The 20804-nt window shown below is 39.6% G+C and overlaps 1 protein-coding gene across 1 annotated transcript in view; it reads left to right on the forward strand.

Moving 5' to 3' along the window:
• The window catches only part of CPE (carboxypeptidase E), a 122057-nt gene that overhangs the window by 46013 nt on the left and 55240 nt on the right, over positions 1 to 20804 (forward strand). The window lies entirely within an intron of this gene.

Raw genomic sequence — 20804 nt, forward strand, 5'->3', positions numbered from 1 at the left:
GCTGTCTTCTGTAATTGTGTTTGATTATTTCCTACTTAGACTTCCAAAGGTTTTTGCAGTGTATATTTTCTTGCTGCATTATTTTTAGTTATTTACTCACTAGACATTTTGCCTTTTCAAATTATGAAGTGGTCCTTTCACCTAAATACTGCTTTAAAAAATATTAAAGTCAATTTTGCATAATTAGTTTACCTTGTTTTTTATTTTGGGGTTTGTTTGATATGCATGTATATACTCTAGTTTTTTTTTAGTCTTTCCGTGTCATTTTATTTTAAGTATATTTATCAGACGTTGTAGAATTAGTTATTTTCTCATAATGTCTTAGGCTTTTTTCTTTTGATAGGAAAATATAAATGATTTGTATTGATTACTATAATTATCATGTTTGATCTTATTTTTGTCTTTATTTTTTATTAGTTTGCTTTCTATTCTGTATTTTGCAATAAAGTCCATTTTTTAAAATTTTATTTATTTTTATTTATTTATTCTATTTTGTATTTATTTATTTGGGCTGTGGAGTCTCGCTCTGTCGCCCAGGCTGGAGTATAGTGGCAGGATCTCTGCTCACTGCAAGCTCCGCCTCCTGGGTTCATGCCATTCTCCTGCTTCAGCCTCCCTAGTAGCTGGGACTACAGGTGCCCGCCACGACGCCCGGCTAATTTTTTTGTGTTTTTAGTAGAGACGGGGTTTCACCATGTTAGCCAAGATGGTCTTGATCTCCTGACCTCGTGATCCGCCTGCCTTGGCCTCCCAAAGTGCTGGGATTACAGGCGTGAGCCACCGCGCCTGGCCCATGTTTTTTGCTTTGAGTTTCTGTAATGATTTAAAAAGTAGAAACTTTTTTTTTTTTTTTTGAGATGGAATCTAGCTCTGTCACCCAGGCTAGCGTACAGTGGTGCGATCTTGGCTCACTACAACCTCCACTTCCCGGGGTCAAGTGATTCTCCCACCTCAGGAGAGATTAATCCTAGAGGGATTACAGATGTGCGCCACCATGCCTAGCTAATTTTTGTATTTTTAGTAGAGATGGGGTGTCATTATGTTGGCCAGGGTGATCTGGAGCTCCTGACCTCAAGTGATCTGCCTGTCTTGACCTACCAAAGTGGTGAGATTAGCAGCGGGAGCCACTGTGCCAGGCCGAAATTTCTTTTTAATTCCACTGTTGCTTACTATAAAGATAATATAGACTTAAAACCTCTTTATTATTATGAAAATGTAAATATTCTTTTATTTTTTTATCTAATTAGAAGTTTTTACTCTGACTTTTAAGCTAGAATATTTTTATCTTGTTAAAAAACACTACTATTTCTTCTTCACTACATCTTCTAGTTTCTTGAATTAATTTCTTGAGTCTAATGAATTTATAGAACTTTGCTCAAGCAATATTTTGGACCAGTATTTCCTTTATGTGCTTACAGTTAGAAGACAGGGTGAAACCAGCTTTGCCTGCTTCCTGTTTAGGAAAAAAGAAAATTCTATCTGCCCAATTTTTAGTTGGATAAAAGGGGCAAGAAGTAAAAAAACAGTTTGCCAGATTTACTAGATAATCACAATAAAGTCAAATCATCCAAAGATTGATTAAAATCAGATGTATAAAAGCAAATGTTTCCTCAAAAAAACACTTAATTCCAATAGAGGCTGAGAAGAAGTTTTAGAAGTAGTTCTCAAATGGGTGAGGTCTTGCTAGGTAGGGGACATTTGCCTTGTCTGGAGACATTTTTGGTAGTCACAACTCTGAGGAGAGTAGGGATGGAAGGGCAGGGAGGAGGTGGGTGCTCCTGACATCTGGTGGAGGCCATAGATGCTGCTAAATATCCTACAGTGCACCAGGCAGCCTCTCATAGCAAAGAACGATCTGATCCCAAATGTCAATGGTGCCATGGTTTTATACCAGTGTAGCTTATGTGGTACCTATTGGTGCCTGAGTGAATTACTTACTTAAAGACTTCAGCTATACAGTTTTCTATATTGCTCTCTCTATTTTGGATTTCAGGGCTCTCACAAGCTATGATCAAGAATCTTCAGCCAAATTAAAATAATGGATCATTTTCCCACACTGAAAAAATTCTCTAGGGGAGTGTCTTTCAACTTTAGAATTTTAAGCTCTATTCTTAGTGGTTTCATATCTATAAATACCGTTTCTTCAAGAAGGATATGAAGCAAGCTTTATTTCTGTATTTCTAAAAAGTAAAATTGAAGGTTACATTACTGGAACAATTATTTTTACTGAATTATACTTTAAGGTTAGCCTTTGTTATATATAATGATTTATTCTGTTTAAACAGGAAAAATGTTAAGTCTAGCCTCCAGCTGTGGTGATTAAGTCATCTCAGTCGCTGTGTGACATCTACTTCTAGTTTCTTTCCTTGCTATTTAATACTTAAAGTGTGGTGCCCTACTCGTTTGCCAGGAGCAGTATCACATCAGAATCTGCTGTTAACAAAGTCCCCAGGTGATTCATATGCACATTAAAGTTTGATATGCACCTCTTTTGATGTTGACTTTACTTTCAGTTTCAGTGGCCTAGTTTATGTAATATGAAATTGTGTAGGCTGCCTCAAATTCTTTTAGAAGTAGGAAAAAGCAAATGTCTTTTGTGTCTGTCTGAAGTAGGCTATTTCTGGATTTATTAAAGAAATACACACACACACTCATAGATTTGAGAAAATTCAGAAAAGCACAAATAATTTAACACAGTTAACCTTTTGTTACAGTCTCACCAATGCACTACAATGTAGTAGTCTCTTGTGAGGTATCAGCCGGAGTTCTTTTTCTCACAACCAAGAGAATTAAAGAGCATGGACACAAAGGTTGCAGTTGGAGCAAAAGTTTAATAAGCAAAAGAAGAAAGCTCTCTGAGGCAGAGAGGGGGCCTGGAAGAGAGTTGCTGTTTTTACAGTTGAATGCAAAGGCTTTTATAGTAAACAAATGAGGGCTGGGAGTCTCATTTGCATAAGGTACACATTTCTGGTTGCTCCACCCGTCATCCTAGTGTGCATGCAGGCCCTTAGCTTGAGTTACTCCATATTGCTTTGTTCCCTTTACTGTGCATGTGTCAGGGGATGGAGTTTTCCATTGTGGGCATATCTGGGAAGTCACCTGTGTAGGCTTTCTTCTCTGTGTGGCTGCGGGCATGTCTTAGGCAAGCGCCCCTGTGCAAGTTCCTTTATCTGTGCCTGCAGCTTGATTTCTCAGGCTGTTCTTTTGTTTGAAAGAATTCAACTGAGGACCTATCCTAATTGGCTGCCTGACCAGTTTCTTCCTTTCTCTTCTCTCGCTTTGGCAATTACCTTTTTGTTTTTTCCTGTGCATATGTCTTTGTATAAATAATAGTGTTGTCCAATCTTTTTTAAACATTTTGTCATAAACATTTTCTCAACCATTTTCTATAGGTATTTGTAGGTAGTATCAATGGTTGCATAATACTCCATTTTATGGACATGGCATAATTTGTTAAAGCATTTTGTAGGGTATAATTTCTGAATTTAAAAGAAACTTAATATGGGCATTGGGTAAGAAGCTACGCATATTTTGCGTTTTTTCCCTAAATATTAGATCCTCTAAAGGAGATTGCCTTCCATAGCAAGCACAGAACTCCCTGTCCATGAGGCTCTATCCCCCAAGGCTCTGACGGAAGTATTCCATTGTACCAGTCACACAAAACAAAAGTGGATCTAAAGTACTCCTCAGTGTTTGCCATTGGATCTCCTCCAGCAATAGGGAAGGATGATTTAGAATCTCTGTGAATCTCAGGGTGTAGTCCAAAGCACCCATACATTCCACATTTGATATTTAATTTAGATGTAATTTTCTTCTTGAAAAAAATGTGAATTTGTATTGCATTCTATAATGTATAAATAATGCTGTTTATTACTTATGAGTGAAATGGACACTATCTTTAAGCTCTATTTCAGATTATGCATTTTATGCTATATTTTTATCTCTCTCTTTTTCTCTCTTTCTTCTTTTATGTCTTTTTTATAGACAAGGTTTCACTCTGTCACCCAGTCTGGAGTGGAGTGTTGAGAGCATAGCTCACTGCAGCCTGAAACTCCTAGGCTCAAGCCGTCCTCCTGCCTTAGCCTCCTGAGTAGCTGGGACTATATAGGCAGATGCTGCTATGCCTGGCTAATTTTATTTTTTTAAATGTTAATTTTTAAACTTTTTTCATTTTTTGTAGGCATCTCACTTTGCTGACTGGTCTCAAACTCCTAGGCTCAAGCAATCCTCCGCATCCCAAAGTGTTGGGATTATAGGCATAAGCCATTGTGCCTGGCTGTCCTGTATTTTCTTAAACTCCTTGTCAAGGTTTAAGTACTCCAATAGAGAAGCAACCAAAAAATTGAATTGTTGCTCAAAGAAAAAAGACTTATCTGTAATGGGAGATAATTTTCCCTTTGACATCACAGCATAAAGACAACTTGGTCTTCCATATACATGTATTACCCATGGTATTAGTTTCCTATGGATTCTGTAACAAATTACCATAACGTTGTTGTTTAAAACAACGGAAATTTATTCTCTACAATTCTAGAGGCTGGAAGTTTGAAATTAGTATCACTGGATTGAAATAAAAGAGTTGTCAGGGCTGCTGTTCCATCAGAGTCTGTAAGGGAGAATTCCTTCCTTTCCTCTTCCAGCTTCTGGTGTATGCCAGCATTCCTTGACTTGTGGCTACTTCACTCCAATTTCTGCCTTTGTGGACACATTGTATTCTCTTTTTCTCTGTGTGTAATCTCCCTCTTATAAGTATAGATGTGATTGCATTTAGAGCTCACCCAGATAATCCAGAATAACCTCCCTATTGCAAGATCATTCATTTAATCACATCTGTGAAGATTCTATTGTTTCTGCCATATCAGGTAACATTCACAGGTTTCAGGGATTAGGGCATGGATATCTGTTGAGAGGCCATTTTTCAGCCTAACACACTTGTCATTACTCTTTCTCTTAATCAATTCTGTCATTCTCCTGTCCTATGTTACTTATCTGTTGCCACATATTTAACCACCCCTGCAACTCAGCAGCTTAATAACAATCATCATTTGATTTTTTTCATAATTCTGTTGGTTAGCAATTTGGGTTGGGCTCAGCTGGAAAGTTCTTCAGCAAGTCTTTTCTGAGTTCACTTAGAAGCTGCCTGGTTCAAGCAAGAGCTTCACTTATGCCTGACTGTTGGTGCTAGTTGTCAGCCAGGCCATGTGGACTGAGGGAGTTATGATTCTTTGGGTGCAGTTAGGTTAACAATTTTCTGTGTCTCCTATTTTTAATAATTTTGGAAATCCAAGTTTATGCAAAAACATTCCCACTTATTGGAAACATTCTTTGGTTTTTTTTTTTTTTTTTGAGACGGAGTCTCGCAGTCGCCCAGGCTGGAGTGCAGTGGCCGGATCTCAGCTCACTGCAAGCTCCGCCTCCCGGGTTTACGCCATTCTCCTGCCTCAGCCTCCCGAGTAGCTGGGACTACAGGCGCCCGCCAACTCGCCCGGCTAGTTTTTTCTATTTTTTAGTAGAGACGGGGTTTCGCCGTGTTAGCCAGGATGGTCTCGATCTCCTGACCTCGCGATCCACCCGTCTCGGCCTCCCAAAGTGCTGGGATTACAGGCTTGAGCCACCGCGCCCGGCCTCTTTGCTTTTATAAACATACTTTCAAAATTATTGCTGGGTGCAGTGGCTCACACCTGTAATCCCAGCACTTTGGGAGGCCAACACAAGTAGATCGCTTGAGCCCAGGAGTTTGAGACCAGCATAGGCACCATAGCAAAACCCTGTCTCTACAAAAATACAAAAATTAGGCAGGCATGGTGGCAGGCACCTGTAGTCCCAACGACTCCAGAGGCTGAAATGGGAGAATTGCTTGAGCCCGGGAAGTGGAAGTTGCAATGAATCGAGATTGTGCTACTGCACTCCAGCTTGGGTGACAGAGTGAGACCCACTCTCTCTTTTAAAAGTAAAAGAATAACTTAAAAAAAAAAAGGTTATTAAGCTTCTGTCATGTTACAAACACTTCACGTTTATAGGAAAGATGAATTACATATGTACATATATAAAAATAATAATAAGCAATCAAGACTGATTATAAGAAATTATGTCATTGTTTATGCTGTGCTTGTGCTTTTGGGTTTTTAAAAATGCTGTATAGATGACCAACAGTTAGATAAGAAACATCTTATTCTTAATACCTAATCCCTAAAGAAATCATAACCTTATTTGGCATGAGGCCAGCCCTAATCATGTTGGAAGAAATTCTGCAGGTAATTTTCATATCCCTAGACAATTTCTGATTATTTGCAAGCTGAGTGGAAATATCAAAAAATAAAAAATAAAAAGGATGCCATTATTATTATTGTGCTCTTTAAAATGAATTGATTATAGTCTTTTTGAAAATCAGTTTTTAGTAGCTGCAGAAATCATATAGCCTAGAGGCAGTTTTCATTTAAAAAAATATTGCTTGTAAGTAACCATATGTGGCCAAATTGATTGCATGTGTTGACTCAATTTTTGGAAGAAGCAATCTTAGTCATACGTACTACAAGACCTTCTTGTTCTCTGAGGAAAATGTCACTTTGGGAAATTTGCACAAAAAATTTTCAAAGTAGTGCAAAACAACATGTGACAAAATAACATAACATTTTTGGGTTGAGTTTCCAAATGTAAGTGCTTGTGTGGGATTTCAGAATGATGTTTATACATATATTCTGCAAGATCCTATGTCACTGACATTTTGAAGGTAATAGATGAAAAGTTTTATCAGTTAAAATTTGAGTTTTACCATATCTGACATGAATCCCAAAAAGAAGATAATAAGAACTTTCAAAAACTTATAATATAATTGTTAAAACTGTGTGGTGGTAAAATATAGTTTGCACTTCATGTTGGAATTTGAAAAAATATAAATATGAAATTGATTTTTATTATACTTAATATATGCCTCATAAAAGAAATGCTAAAAGAGAATTATTTAAAGGTATACATTTCAGACCTACTAAAAGAGAGTGAAATTTAGGGTGACGAAGTTGTATTTCAGAAAAAAAAAAAATGAGAAAATGATTTAAGTTAAATGTTTGCATTTAGTCTGAAGACACCAAGGTTGAAGAATGCTGGCACAGTCCAAAGGAAATTAATGATGGAATGGGACTCTGGACAAGGCCTGTACCACCACCTCAGTATTACTGACCTTACCTTTCCAGGAGAAGCTCTGACCTCGGTGGTTGCTCATGACCAGATTTCTGCTCTTGCCTTTTCCAGTAAATTCGTCTCACCTGGATGGAGACTTTGTGATCATACCGAAAACAGCTATTCAGCAGCCTGAGCCACATTCCTAGGGACTTTCCAATGTGTCCTCTGCCTTTTGCCTTTCTTATCGTAGATCTCCTGATACTGACCTATAAGCTGCATTTTACTAAGGTTCAGGAGCTGTGTGGTTTGAGTTACCTTCACATCTATCACTTCCTGTGCTGGTAAGGCTTCCTGTCTTAATGTGATACCTCCGTTTTCCACTGTCCACACGTATGTGATGCCACCTGGGCTAGCCTAGCATTTGTTTTTACATCTGCTTTCTCCCACTCCAGCTATAGGTTAGGTGTGTTAGTACAAAATTGATCTTGCAAAAAAGGCGAAAGGACCAATAGAACTGATGTCCTTTTGTGCATGAGAGGAAAGGAGAAAGGGAGAGAGGGCAGAAACTATGTTTAGGGCACTAGGCCAGGTAGTTTCCACTCTCACTTTAACTTCTGTAACTCTCTAGGAAGCAGGTGTGAACAGCTCCCTTAAGGACACATAGTTAATAATAGGGGGAGATTTTCTGAAAAAGACCAGGCATTTTCCATCACAACATGCTACTTCCTGACGAGTTTGGAACATCTGAAGTGGACAGATTCTGTTATTTTTCTGTACATATTATATAATCATGGTAATTGAAATTAAGTGCTGAAGAACTTTTGGAACTTTTTGGCAAAGATATATGAAAGCTGATTCAATTTTTGTTGGAATATGAAGACAGTAAAATATGGTAAAGTGTGATAAGGAGCCATAGAGTAATAAAAATAGCTAAATGTATGAGAAAAGATCTGAAGGGAAGGAAAAATATTAAAAGCTTTACAGAATATAGCAGGCATTCCTATGTGTGCTAATAGAGAACACAGGTAAAAAGACAAGAGAGATGAGTGTAGTAGATGGGAAAACAAAAACATCTCTTTCTTTTCCTCTTAACCCCACCCTACACCCCAATTAAAAAAAAAAAAAACCAACACCAAATGGAACAATCCATGTAAGACAAGCAACATTAAGACTATCAGGGCCGGGCGTGGTGGCTCAAGCCTGTAATCCCAGCACTTGGGAGGCCGAGACGGGGGATCACGAGGTCAGGAGATCGAGACCATCTGGCTAATAAGGTGAAACCCTGTCTCTACTTAAAAAATACCAAAAACTAGCCGGGCGACGAGGCGGGCGCCTGTAGTCCAGCTACTCGGGAGGCTGAGGCAGGAGAATGGCGTAAACCGGGAGGCGGAGCTTGCAGTGAGCTGAGATCCGGCCACTGCACTCCAGCCTGGGTGGCAGAGCAAGACTCCGTCTCAAAAAAAAAAAAAAAAAAAAAAAAAAAAAAGACTATCAGGCCGGGCGCGGTGGTTCAAGCCTGTAATCCCAGCACTTTGGGAGGCCGAGACGGGCGGATCACGACGTCAGGAGATCGAGACCATCCTGGCTAACCTGGTGAAACCCTGTCTCTACTAAAAAATACAAAAAATTAGCCGGGCAAGGTGGCGAGCGCCTGTAGTCCCAGCTACTCGGGAGGCTGAGGTGGGAGGATCACTTGAGCCTGGGAGGTGGAAGCTGCAGTGAGCCAAGATTTGTGCCACTGCGCTCCAGGCTGGTCTCAAACTCCTGGGCTCAAGTAATTCTCCTGCCTTGGCCTCCCAATGTGCTGGGATTATAGGCATGAGCCACCATGCCTGGTGAATTGAAGAATTTTTAATAAAACTTTTCAATAGAACCATTTCAGAGAGTAGGATAAGAATGTGAGTATCCTCCTTTCCCCCCCAGTAATTTATATGTTTCAGATGGATTATTCATATTCATCTCAAAGTTCAGGACCCATTCCTGATCTGTCCCCGGTCTCCCTGTTCATCTTTGTTTCCATGCTGCCTAAGTGGCACAACCCGCCCCCAGCTGCTCCTACCAGAAACCTGGGAGTTATTCCAGGTGCCTCCTTATCCTTCCCTCCAGCACTCACCAAGCACTGTCAATTCCACGCCTTCATTGTTCTCGAATCTGTCCACTGCTTACCATGACGTCCACCGCCAACCTAGTCCAAGCCAATAGCCTCTCTTGGATTTATCCAAAGACAAAATTACCTGGATTTTGCCTCTGGATTTGCCCAAAGACAAAATTACAACAAATTTAGTTTAAAGCTCTCAATTGGCTTTATTGCAATTCTAGAATCAGGTAACACTTCATCCCATAAAATAGAATAGGTGTTTCAATGACTCAAGCAGAGGAGGTTGGCTCTAGAGACAGAAAAAGTGCTGAAGAAAGAACAAAAGTGAATTGGTTATTTCAAAGTTACTTTCCTTGTTAGGCAGGGACAGGGAGACAGAGGAATAGAAAGATAATGGATTGGTTAAGGATTAAAAGAGAAGGAACTTCATTTTCGTGCTTACTGGCCTGATTGGAAAATTGGCTGTTATCTCTCTCCTGATTTCTTGGAAGGTCAGATGAGTTAGTTTTAGTCTGGTGACCTGGAACTCAGAACAAATGATTCCATTTTGAATTTTAGCCTGGTCTCTTGGAGCTCAATGCAGGAACTTAGTCCAAAATAATGTCCTCCTATAGTGATTATTTAACAGACTACCACAATATCCTCTGACTTCTTTTCCTTATTATCCTCTCAGCCCCTCCAATTCATTCTCCACACCAGACATGGGCAAACTTTTTCTACAAAGGGCCAGAAAATAAATATTTTTGGCCCTGCCGGCCATACAGTCTCTGTGTCAACTACTCAATGCTGCCATTTATAGGAGAAAGCAGTCATAGCCAGTGCATAAACAAACAAGTGTGGCGGCGTGCCTGTAAAACCTTATTTATACGGCAGACCACAGCAGGATTTGGTGTTCTCGTCACAGTTTGCTGAGGGTCCTTGTTCTACACTGAAGCTAGGGATCCTTCTTAAATGTGAAGGATATCCTGGCAGGCCATTCCTGATGTTATTTAATTGACTTGCTGCTGCTCAAGGACATGCATTCACAATGTCTTGCTTCTTAACCTTGCTTATTTTGAGCCACTTCCTTCTTGCTCATTTTGTACCTGTTCTTTGGCTTTCTTTCATTCAGATCCTTGAAAGTTCCTTCCTGAGCTAGGACCTTTGCACAAACTGTTTTACTACTCCCTGGAAATCTTGACTCTCCTAACCCCTGCTCAACCTTCTGTCTTTAGCGTAATGTTACCTTCTCAGGGAAACCTTCCTTGTCTTTCAAGACTGATTTAGGTTTTTTTTTCTACTAGATCCATGCTTTTCTTTTTTTCATAACATTTATCTCAATTTTTAAAAATTAAATAAAAATATTTGTGTGACTATCTAGCATTTAGCTCCTTGCTAAACTGTCAATTCTCAGGGTCAGCGAACATGTGGGAGTTTTCAACTCTGAATTCTCAATATTTTGTCTAGTGTTTTGTATAGTGGGCACTTAGCAAATGTTTGCTAAATAAATCCATTTAAATCTATAATTTTCATCTATAATGTGAACATTGATATTGGAGAAATGGGTGCAAGTTGGAAAGCCAAAGTGAAATAGAGATGTTATAGTGTTCACCTATCAGCTATAGAGAGCACACAGATTTTGCAAGAAAAGCTTTTAGGTTGAACCATGTGAAACTAACTGTATGTGACTACTCTTGACCTACAAAAATGTCGTTTCATGTGCCTTAATGTAATACTAAATATTACATACTCTCTTTCTTTTGGCATCTTACTTTCAGTACCTAAATAACTCAATGGAACGATGAGCACTAATATGGCACCTGGCACATGTTGCATTGGGCACTGTATTTAATAAGCTTTTGATGGAGATGAGGTTCTGGAAGTAAGAAAGAAGGAACCTGCCAGTGTGAAGGGTATATGCAGGAAGAGGAGCTACCACAATACCTGGTAGTTGAGTGCATGATGACACAACATCTGCCATAGCTTGGTTTGTTTGACCCCTCCAAATCTCATGTTGAAATTTGATCCTCAGTGTTGGAGATGGGGCCTCATGGGAGGTGTTTACATCATGGGGGCAGATCCCTCGTGAATGTCTTAGTGCCATCCTCACTGTAATGAGTGAGTTTTGCTCTGTTAGTCCCCTCAAAACCGGTTGTTAAAAAAAAGCCTGGCACCTCCCTTCTTTGGCTCTTGCTTTCTCTCTCACCATGTGATCTCTGCACATGCTGGCTCCCCTCACCTCCTGCCACGAGTGGAAGCAGCCTGAAGCCCTTACCAGAAGCAGGTGCTGGTGGCATGCTTCTTGTACAGCCTGCAAAACCAGGAGCCAAATAAACCTCTTGTCTTTATGAATTACCCAGCCTTGAGTATTCCTTTATAGCAACACAAATGGACTAAGACAACATCTTTGAAGCCAGTTTGCCAAAGTTATAGGAAAAAAGATGGAAAAGCAAGAGTCTCAAATACTTCATACAGCCTCAGTGCAATGAAAAAGGACCATTACTTTGCATATAATGGCCTTCTGAGAAAGTTGAAATGCTAATGCCTTTCAGGCTACAGGAAAAGGAAAACTGACTTTGGAAAAGAATTCAGAGTAACAAAAGAAGAAAACATGAAAGCTTGAGTTTGTGTTTATAAGTTTGTGTAACTAATTTATTAGTGGAACATATTATGGGTAAATATATCATAGGATTATAAATATGATGTAAAATATTAACCCCTGAAAGTTTTGGAAAGTAAAATAGATTTTTTTCTGTTTAATAACTTAGTATAATTCTTAGCCAGGGTAAGAGGACTATGATCTCTTATGTGCTTGTGTACTTCTGTGATTTCCGTAAAAGATGTAGAAGAGAAGCAAAAAGCAATATTACACATAACTTTGAACATGTTTTGTATACATATATAATAATATGTGTGCTGACATTTATTCACTTTATGTTTCTTATACATTTTAAATATCAATCCATGCCATTTTACAACAAAATCTTTGTCTTTGATTCTTCACTTCCTGTTGTGAATCAATTCCACGAAGGCTTTACCCTATCACTCCATTAAAGACTGTAATCATTATCACTGTTTAGATCACCAGTGGCCACCTTCTGGCTAAATACAACAGTAATTGAACAAACAGTTGAACCTGCTGATCATGCTTTCCTTCACAGAACACTTTTTAACCTGGTTGCCAGGACTTGGTTTCTTTGTTCTCCTCTTACCTCTGGGCTGATTCTTCTTTGCCATCTTTGATAGTTTCTCCTCAACTTCCCAAACTCAAATATTTAAAGACCTTAGCACTCTGTTCTTGACCTTCCTCTCTTCTTTGCATACATTTATTAGGTTTATGACTTTCAAGCTTATTTTCATCCCTACATGTAAAATATATATTTTGCACCATTTCCCAGCACACACACTACACACACACACACACACACACACACACACGCACGTGCACAGAATCCAAGTTCTCTTTTCTATATCATTAAAAATTCCTCTTTATACCCACTAACTTGATTTTACTACCCACTTAGTGAGTCATGACTTGCAGTTGAAAGAACATTTTTCTAGGTGATGTCATATACTCTCATGGCTTTAGATGCCACATTTATGCTGATGGTACTAAATATATAGTCATGACAGTGTGGGATTATAAAAATGACTGTGCATTGCATAAAAACCATACAGAATGATCTATGTAATCAATGGGGAAAATTATGATTGTTTCTTGATCTTTACAACTAGAAAAAATATTGAAAACTCATACTATTGTATGGCTGTGTTTCAATAAAACTTTATTTACAAAAAACAGGTGGCCAGCCCATATACTACAGTTTGTTGAACCATGATCTAGACTATTCCAAAGACTTTTTTGGAAGAATCATTTCTGGATCATCTTAGACAGGAAAATCTTATTTATTTATTTAGAGATGGGGTCTTGCTTTATTGCCCATGTTTGTCTTAAACTCCTGGGCTCAAGTGATACTCCTGCCTCAGCCTCCTGAGTAGCTGGGACTACAGGGATGTGCCACCGTGCCTAACTGAGAAAAACTAGTTTTAAAATAAATCTTTGCATTAAGGAAAAAGCTTTTGTAGAGTCGAAGAAGAAAAGCTTCTACTTTGCCCTCTAAAGATTTACTGAAAATCACTTAACAAAAGGCAGATTACTAAGAAAAAAAGGCATGCACAATTTATTTAATGTGCATAAGTACAGGAGACTTGGAGGAGGAGGATTACCCAGTGAAGTCTAGATGCTTATATATCCTTCTTCATAGGGGAAGTGTGAAAGTGAGATCCTGGGGACTTGGTCATGAGGACTGCTGTTCTCTATGTTGTCTCCTTTCTCATACAGGTCCTTCTCTCAGAAAGAGAAATTCCCACAAAAGTCCTTAATTGAGTGTTATTTCTCTGGCTGGGGTCACATGCTCATATCTGAAACAGTTGCTGAAGTCAGAGATGAAGAATAGTGATTCTAAGCCTTGGGTCAGATGGACTGAGAGTGAAGAAAATCATGGTGCTGTGCCTCAAGACAAGGAGAAATTAATTCTGGTTCAGCAAAAACTTCAAATGTACCCTCTAGACACCATTTAAGTGATATTTTCAGCATCTTTTTTCAGAGCCTGCATCCTGTATTAAATCAGCTCTGTTCTGTCATTGTCCCAGATCCTGTATCTGCATCTGAGTTTCTTGTTGTCTAAGGGAATGGAAGTTGAAAGGGGATTAAAGTGAAACCCTTTGGGTCAAACACTTATTAAACAGCAGCTTAGGCAGTCTGCCAGATCCTGAAGATGCAAAGATGAAGAGGGAAGGCACAGTTGTGGCTCTTGAGATCATTATATCTAATGACCTCAATTAGAGATAATGAAATGAGGTCATATAAATATGCAAATTCAGCACAATATAATATTTGCTATGATATCCTCATGCATTGGGTATGATGGGAGGAAAGACAGTCAGCCAATCTGGGAGCAATCTGGGAGCAGAGCATGGGGTATGGAGAGAATTCAGGGAAGGTGTTCTAGAGGAGCTAACATCTGAGTTGAATCTTGAAGTATGAGTAAGAGTTTCTGGATGTAGAAGGGGAGGCATCTAGGCAGAAGGAACAGAACGAGCGCACATATGGAGAGGAGACAGAGCATGGTGTGTGACGAGCTGCTGATAATTTAACATTGCTTCAGGGTGAGGTGTGAATCAGAAAGTGGCTGGAAGGGTGGATGAGACTAGATGTTGGCACTCAACATAAGCTGCCTAGTGTTTAGATTAAGTTCAGATACAAAAGAATTTAGACTTTATCCTGTGCGAAGTAAGGAGATCTTGAAGGGGCTTACTTAGGGGAAGCACATCTACGGATGAATATTTTAGAAAAATCACTCTGGTGATTGTGTGGAGGAGGCAGGATCAGTTCTGGAGGTGGGAGGACAGACAGGTTAGGAGACTCTTTTAACAGACCCAGTGGGAGATGATGAGGGTAGTGGATGGGAGGATGTTCAGAAGGGAATGAGTATGAGAAATATTGGCAAAGTTTAATAAATAGAGTTATGTGAGGGAGTTGTTTTGCAGCACAGGGCTTTCCTAGATATGAGTACTCAGATTAGGAAGGCCATTTTGGTCTAGAGAAAGTGACAGGTATATTTTGGTAGTACAAAAAAGCCTTTGAGGAAGGAGTAGGGAAAGCAATTGGCCATCTATCCTTCTTTATTTGAGACACAATTTCCTCCTCCATTGGTGTATTTTATCAACAGATATTCATTGAGAATCTTCTACATGATTGTCACTGTGCTGAGATTCTAACTATGAACAAAGTGATCATAACCCCTGCTCCCGGGTCCTACAGTTTAGTGGGGAAGACAAATGGATAATTTGAATGAGTCATTTCAAACATGATAATGTTACAAAGTCACTAAAGTTAACATGGTTTTAAAAAGATGAAAAAGGTCTAATGCAGTGGAAGAGTTCATCGTGACTTCCAGGCTAGTGGGTAGTAAGGATTGTAAGGGCTAATGCCAGCTGCTCTGACTGGGGCAATACTTTATATGGACTGATTTTGGATTTCTTGGCACTCATGGACTGTAGAGTTTGTAGTAGAGTTTCTAGAATGCTTGCTCAAAGGATGTGCATGGATGGCAAAAAATCAGAGGTAGAGATGCATAGTTCACTTCTAGTTCTAAGGCTGGCCCCTTTAATGTTGGGCAGGCCAGCAGAAATGCAGATTTCTGTCCTGGTGTTTTAAAAGAGTAAGTGTTTCCAAAGGTGTCTGATTTGCAGTCAGGAAGAAGCTTAAACCTTCAGAGAATCTGTCTCTTATAATTCTGACTTAGAAAAAAGGTAATGATGAGAAACACTTCATTTGCCTCGTTCACCGAAGATGCTTTTGGACAAATGATCTAGCATCATGTTTGAGAAACCGACCAACCAACCAACCCAATGTTAACAAGAATAATAGCAAAACAAGAATAATGTAAAAAACAGTTGTCTAATAATTCCCAAAAGGTGGCCTTGGATTGAGCCAACTTTAAAATTTAGTAAGGCAGCAAAAAGATCATGTGAAAGAGAAGTGGATAAGATAGAAGATCGGCGGGAGGGAAGTAGAATTAAATGTGAAAGGAGAGTAGACTGTCTTTGTTGTTTGTCATTCTGATTTATAAGTCAACAGGAATTCTTTTCCTAGTTAAATTGTTAGAAATGGAAGAGCCATCTGTGTTCTCTATTGCCAATTCCTCCACATAAAATGAACAATGTGTTGTGGCAGAAGTGGGCTGAAGCTTTTTTTTTTCTTTTAATGTGACTCATGTCACTTTCAAGATTTACTTTACTTTCAAACTTATATCTCAGTTATCAGTGTGACAGGAGGTTCATGTTACATTTCTTCCTCTTACAAAAAATCCAGAGAGACTTCTAGTCAAAGAAGGATATTGATACTAATAAGAGAATATATATTTATATTTGCTGTTAGACATTTCTATATATAAAAGCTAGGGGCAGCAGTCTGATTGGAAGAGGGGAGCAGTTTACAACACGTAGAGCAAATGTCAACGTTCTGGATAAAATCATGTTGAGGCAATCAAAGAACCGATGGCATAATGAGAGGGCTAAAGCACTCCCCGGATCAGCTCGTGAGCCCATTAAATGAACAAAATGCAATTCCCTTGTTTATGAAGTTTATTTCTCTGCTTTCTATAATTTTTTGTTTAGCTTTTAATACCTTAGCTCAAAGACCATCATTTGCATAATACAATTATATTGTTACATAGCTTTGCATTAGATGTTCACATCAGCCTTTCTTGCCTTCTTCAGTTTTTCCTGCTATAAACATTGTGGATGTGTGTGTGTTTTTCTGTTTTTACTCTCTGTGTATCCTTTCCAGGTTCCCAACATGCCGCTCCCGTATGAAGGCTTCAACCAGAAAAACTCCTAGTGTTCTTCTGCCAGGGATAAATCAGTGGGAGGCAGGAAGAATGGTGGTTTTAAAGTTAATCTTCATTATGATAGAAAATAACTTTGTCTCTTTATTTATCTAGAAGTCAGATCAGTTTGAACTGAGCCCCTTGTAATATAGATGTTGGCAATATGGAAGTGTACCAAAGTATTCGTTTGCAGCAGAAATTAATCAAAGATAAGTTTCAGAATCCCCTCAGCGGCTGTCACAACCCCCCACCCCCCGCCACCCGCCCCGAGCTATGGTTTCTGGAACCATGGTCTGGTTTGCAAGATTTGGAAAAATGCCACTGATTTCATGATTCATATGCACACCATGGAAATAAACAAGAGCAAACTTCTCTAATAATTTATGTTCTTTAAGCCTTATCCACTTTGTGGGATTTTTTTCCTCATACCTTCCCAACTGAGTTCCTGTAGCCCTTTATAAACATTAGCATCATTGCTGAGAGAATTCCAAGGAGTGAGTCAGAAAATGCCCCCTCTGCCCCTGTGTCACCGATTTGGAAATATTTGCCTTGAGGGGTTGTCCTCAGTGACTTCTGAGTCCTTGATAGACACTAACTAATTAGCACTTGAAAATTGGCTCCGACACCTGGAACTTGTTGGTTGCCAGAGAGTCTGGTGTGCTCCTTCTTTCATGTGAGGAATTAGCAAATGCCGGTGTGGTATAAATCTTAAAAATTCCACTCTGACAGTCTGATCTCAATCATAAAAGTATAAAAATGCTGTTGCATCAGTGGAAATGCAGATGTCACTGGATGGCAAATGCATCAGTTCAAAGGCACATCCAAAGGGAGGCAAAGTCGGGGAGGCACAGGTGCTGAGTTAGATCCTGACTGCACACCTGGACCTTTACAGCAGTATTCTCAGGGGGTGACCACATATTTGGGTTTGCTCAGGATTCCCCACTGTTTCCCTGGCAGAATTAATTGTCGAGACCCCGTTCATTCTTGAGAATCCTGATTTGATTGTTAATCTGATGAACAGTGAAAGTGTTTTCTATGACTCAAATAGCATAAAGAAACCCAGAGTATCTGGAGAATCGAAGCGATTTGAGGAGGTGGCTCCTATAGATCCTGAACTCCTTAACAGGCCAGATTAGTAGCACTTGACGGACCTCGGCTTTCCTGTGACACAGTATGTCCCAGTGACTCAATTTGCTACAGAGTGGAGCCATCATTTGAATTTCCATCACAGCCTGTCTCTGGAGCAGACCACTGTGGTACTGGAGTTTTTGGGGCTCTCTCAAGCCAGCTTCATAGACTTGCTAACCTTATTTTCCAAGTAGCATTCTGGAACCAGTAATTATAACTTTCAGGGTGGGCATTTTCCATGAGATCCTGGTTCCAATTACTCCTAATTATTTGTTACGTCCTATTTGAGTTTTCTTTTTACAGATCTTTAAAAAGTTTTCCTTTGGCTCTGAGTTGAGTCAAACTGTTGAGTTCAACTTTCATCCTAAGCAAGATAAAGGGCATGAATTATGGTTGAGGAAGTATGCATATTTTGACCAAATGAGAATGACCACTGCTGCTCCAGCGCAATTGCTGCTTCTCTAGATTGTGAATGCAGATACAATCAAAGTGACTTTTGTAAATGCTTCTAATCATGACTGATCATATTTTTGACTGGTAGAGGAAGTAGGAATGCATTCATATTTTGTATGAAAGATAGCGTTCTTTTTGTAAATTCTTGCTATTTAAATAGCTTTTCTGGTTTGTCAAAACCTTTTCAAATTTTTCCAGTTAAAGTTTCTTCCTACAGCAAGACAGTGAGTTTGCTTTTTTGTTTTGTTTTTGGTTTTGGTTTTTTTTTTGAGACAGTGTCTCGCTCTGTCACCCAGGCTGGAGTGTAGGAGTGTGATCATGGCACACTGCAGCCTCAAACTGCTGGGCTCAAGCAATCCTCCCACCTTGGCCTTCTGAGTAGCTAGGACTACAGGTGGATGCTACCACGCCCAGCTAACTTTTTAATTCTTTTGTAGAGACAGAGTCTTGTGATGTTGCCCAGGCTAGTCTTGAACTCCTTGGCTCAAGTGATCCTCCTGCCTCAGTCTCTCAAAGTGTTGAGATTACAGGTGTGAACCACTGCACCCAGCCTAGCAAAACATTGAGTTTTCATACAAAAAGTATACAACAGCTTGTGCTAGTGTAGCCACAGTATTGCTTCCATATTTCCTTCTGATGTTCCTCAAACTTATCGAGATGGAAAAAAGCTCAACATACAGGGAGTTCATACAAAAGTGCTAAATTCAGTTTTCAGATTGTAACAAAGCCCCATAAACATCAGAACATCAGAGGTTGCTCTGTGCTGTTCAATATGCTACCCACATATTGCTATTTAAATTTAAATTAATTAAAATTAAGTATAAATAAAAATTCATTTCCTCAGTTGCACTAGCCACATTTCAGGCACTCAAAGGTTATTTCCCATGACAGTACAGAGAGAGAAAATTGCCATCACTGCAGAAAGTTCTACTGGAGAGTGATGGTGTAGGAATAGACAGACCTTATAAAAAACAATCCTTTTATTTTCTGGTGAAAATGGAATTGAGCCAACCTTTCATGTGTTCTTAGTTCTGGTTCTGTGCTATTAAGTCAGAGCACTATGAGAATCCCTGTATCACCTTGAGGAAGAACAGTGAAAATTTATAGTGGTGCAACTGTTCCAGAATTCAGAACCCGTAATCTAGGAGACTTTAGGTTTCATGAAAGTAAGGTCTAAGCCTACTTTGTTTTTCACTGCAATCCCTGGGTCTGGCACGTAGTAGACATTCAATAAACACTTGTGTAATGAATAGTTGAGGGAACCCAGCAAGGACCCGTTGAAACGGCCTTCCTACAAAAACATGGGCATCTCTTGGGGTTTGGATCATTTTTGAGGGTTCCCTGGGAATCATGAGAAGGGGCAGGCAGGGCAGTAGCCGTTGGAGATGTCTCCTGTGTAGAAGCGACAGCACAGCATAGGGCAAATGGCATTCGCTGAGTGGCTTCTCCTTTTTCTTCTCTTCCTTCTGTCTCCCCTCCTTCTCGTCTCCCTACTCCAGCATCATATCAAGTTGCTAATTCTGTGGAGCATTTATTAAATGCCAGTCACTGTTCTAAGGTCTTTTAATAGATTATTTCATCTTCCCAGTGATTCTATTATATTACTTTGCTAAGGCTACCATAACAAAATACCACAGACTGGGTAGCTTCAACCACAAACATTTATTTTTTTCACAGTTCTGGAGACTGGAAGTCCGAGATCAAAGGCAGGCAGGTTTGTTTTCTCCTGCAGCCTCTCCTCGGCTTGCAGATGGCCACCTCCTCACCGTGTCCTCACATGGCCCTTTCTCTGTGCATCTGCACCACTCGTGTCTCTTTCTGTGTCCAATTTTCTCTTATCAGGACACCGGTCAGGTTGGATTAGGATGCATCCCAACAGCCTCGTTTTAACTTAACTGCCTGTGTAAAGGCCTTATCTTCGAATACAGTCACATGCTGAGGCAAGGGGGTGTAAGGCTTTGCTATGGTTTGAATGTTTCTGTTCTCCCAAAAGTAATTTGTTGAAAACCTAATTGCCAATGTGATGGCAAGAGGGGAAGAGCCTTTGGGAGGTGACTGGTTCATGATGGCAGAATCTTTATGAATGGGATTAGTGCCCTTACAATGAGATCCCAGAGAGTTGCCTTTTCCATCACATAAGAACACAGCCAGAAGGTGTCATCTATGAACCAGAAAGGGGGCCTTTAGCAAACACTGGCTCTGCCAGTGCCTTGACCTTGGACATCCTAACATTCTGAACTGTGAGAAATTCATTTCTCTTATTTATAAGTTACCCAGTTTATGGTGTTTATTATAACAGCCTGAACGGACCAAGATAGGCGTCAACATATGAATTTTGAGGAGGTACAATTTAGCCCGTATACCAACATTGGTATACCTATAAAGTTGGTATTAGTATTAGTCCCACATTATAGTAGAGGCAACTGAGGCACAGAGTAACTTGCCCAAAGTTTAACAGCTGGTAAATGATGTAACACAGATAGGCATCTGACCAGTCTGACTTCAAAGCTTGCATTTTTAGCCACTAGAAGGGGTACTGCATTTTCTTAAATTGGGAACACATTTGGGTTTGAAACTAATTAGAAAAAGATATCATCGACCAGGCGCAGTGGCTCACGCCTGTAATCCTAACA

The sequence above is a fragment of the Trachypithecus francoisi genome, unplaced genomic scaffold, assembly GCF_009764315.1.
Source record: "Trachypithecus francoisi isolate TF-2019V2 unplaced genomic scaffold, Tfra_2.0 Lachesis_group1, whole genome shotgun sequence".
In the NCBI taxonomy this organism is placed as follows: Eukaryota; Metazoa; Chordata; class Mammalia; order Primates; family Cercopithecidae; genus Trachypithecus; species Trachypithecus francoisi.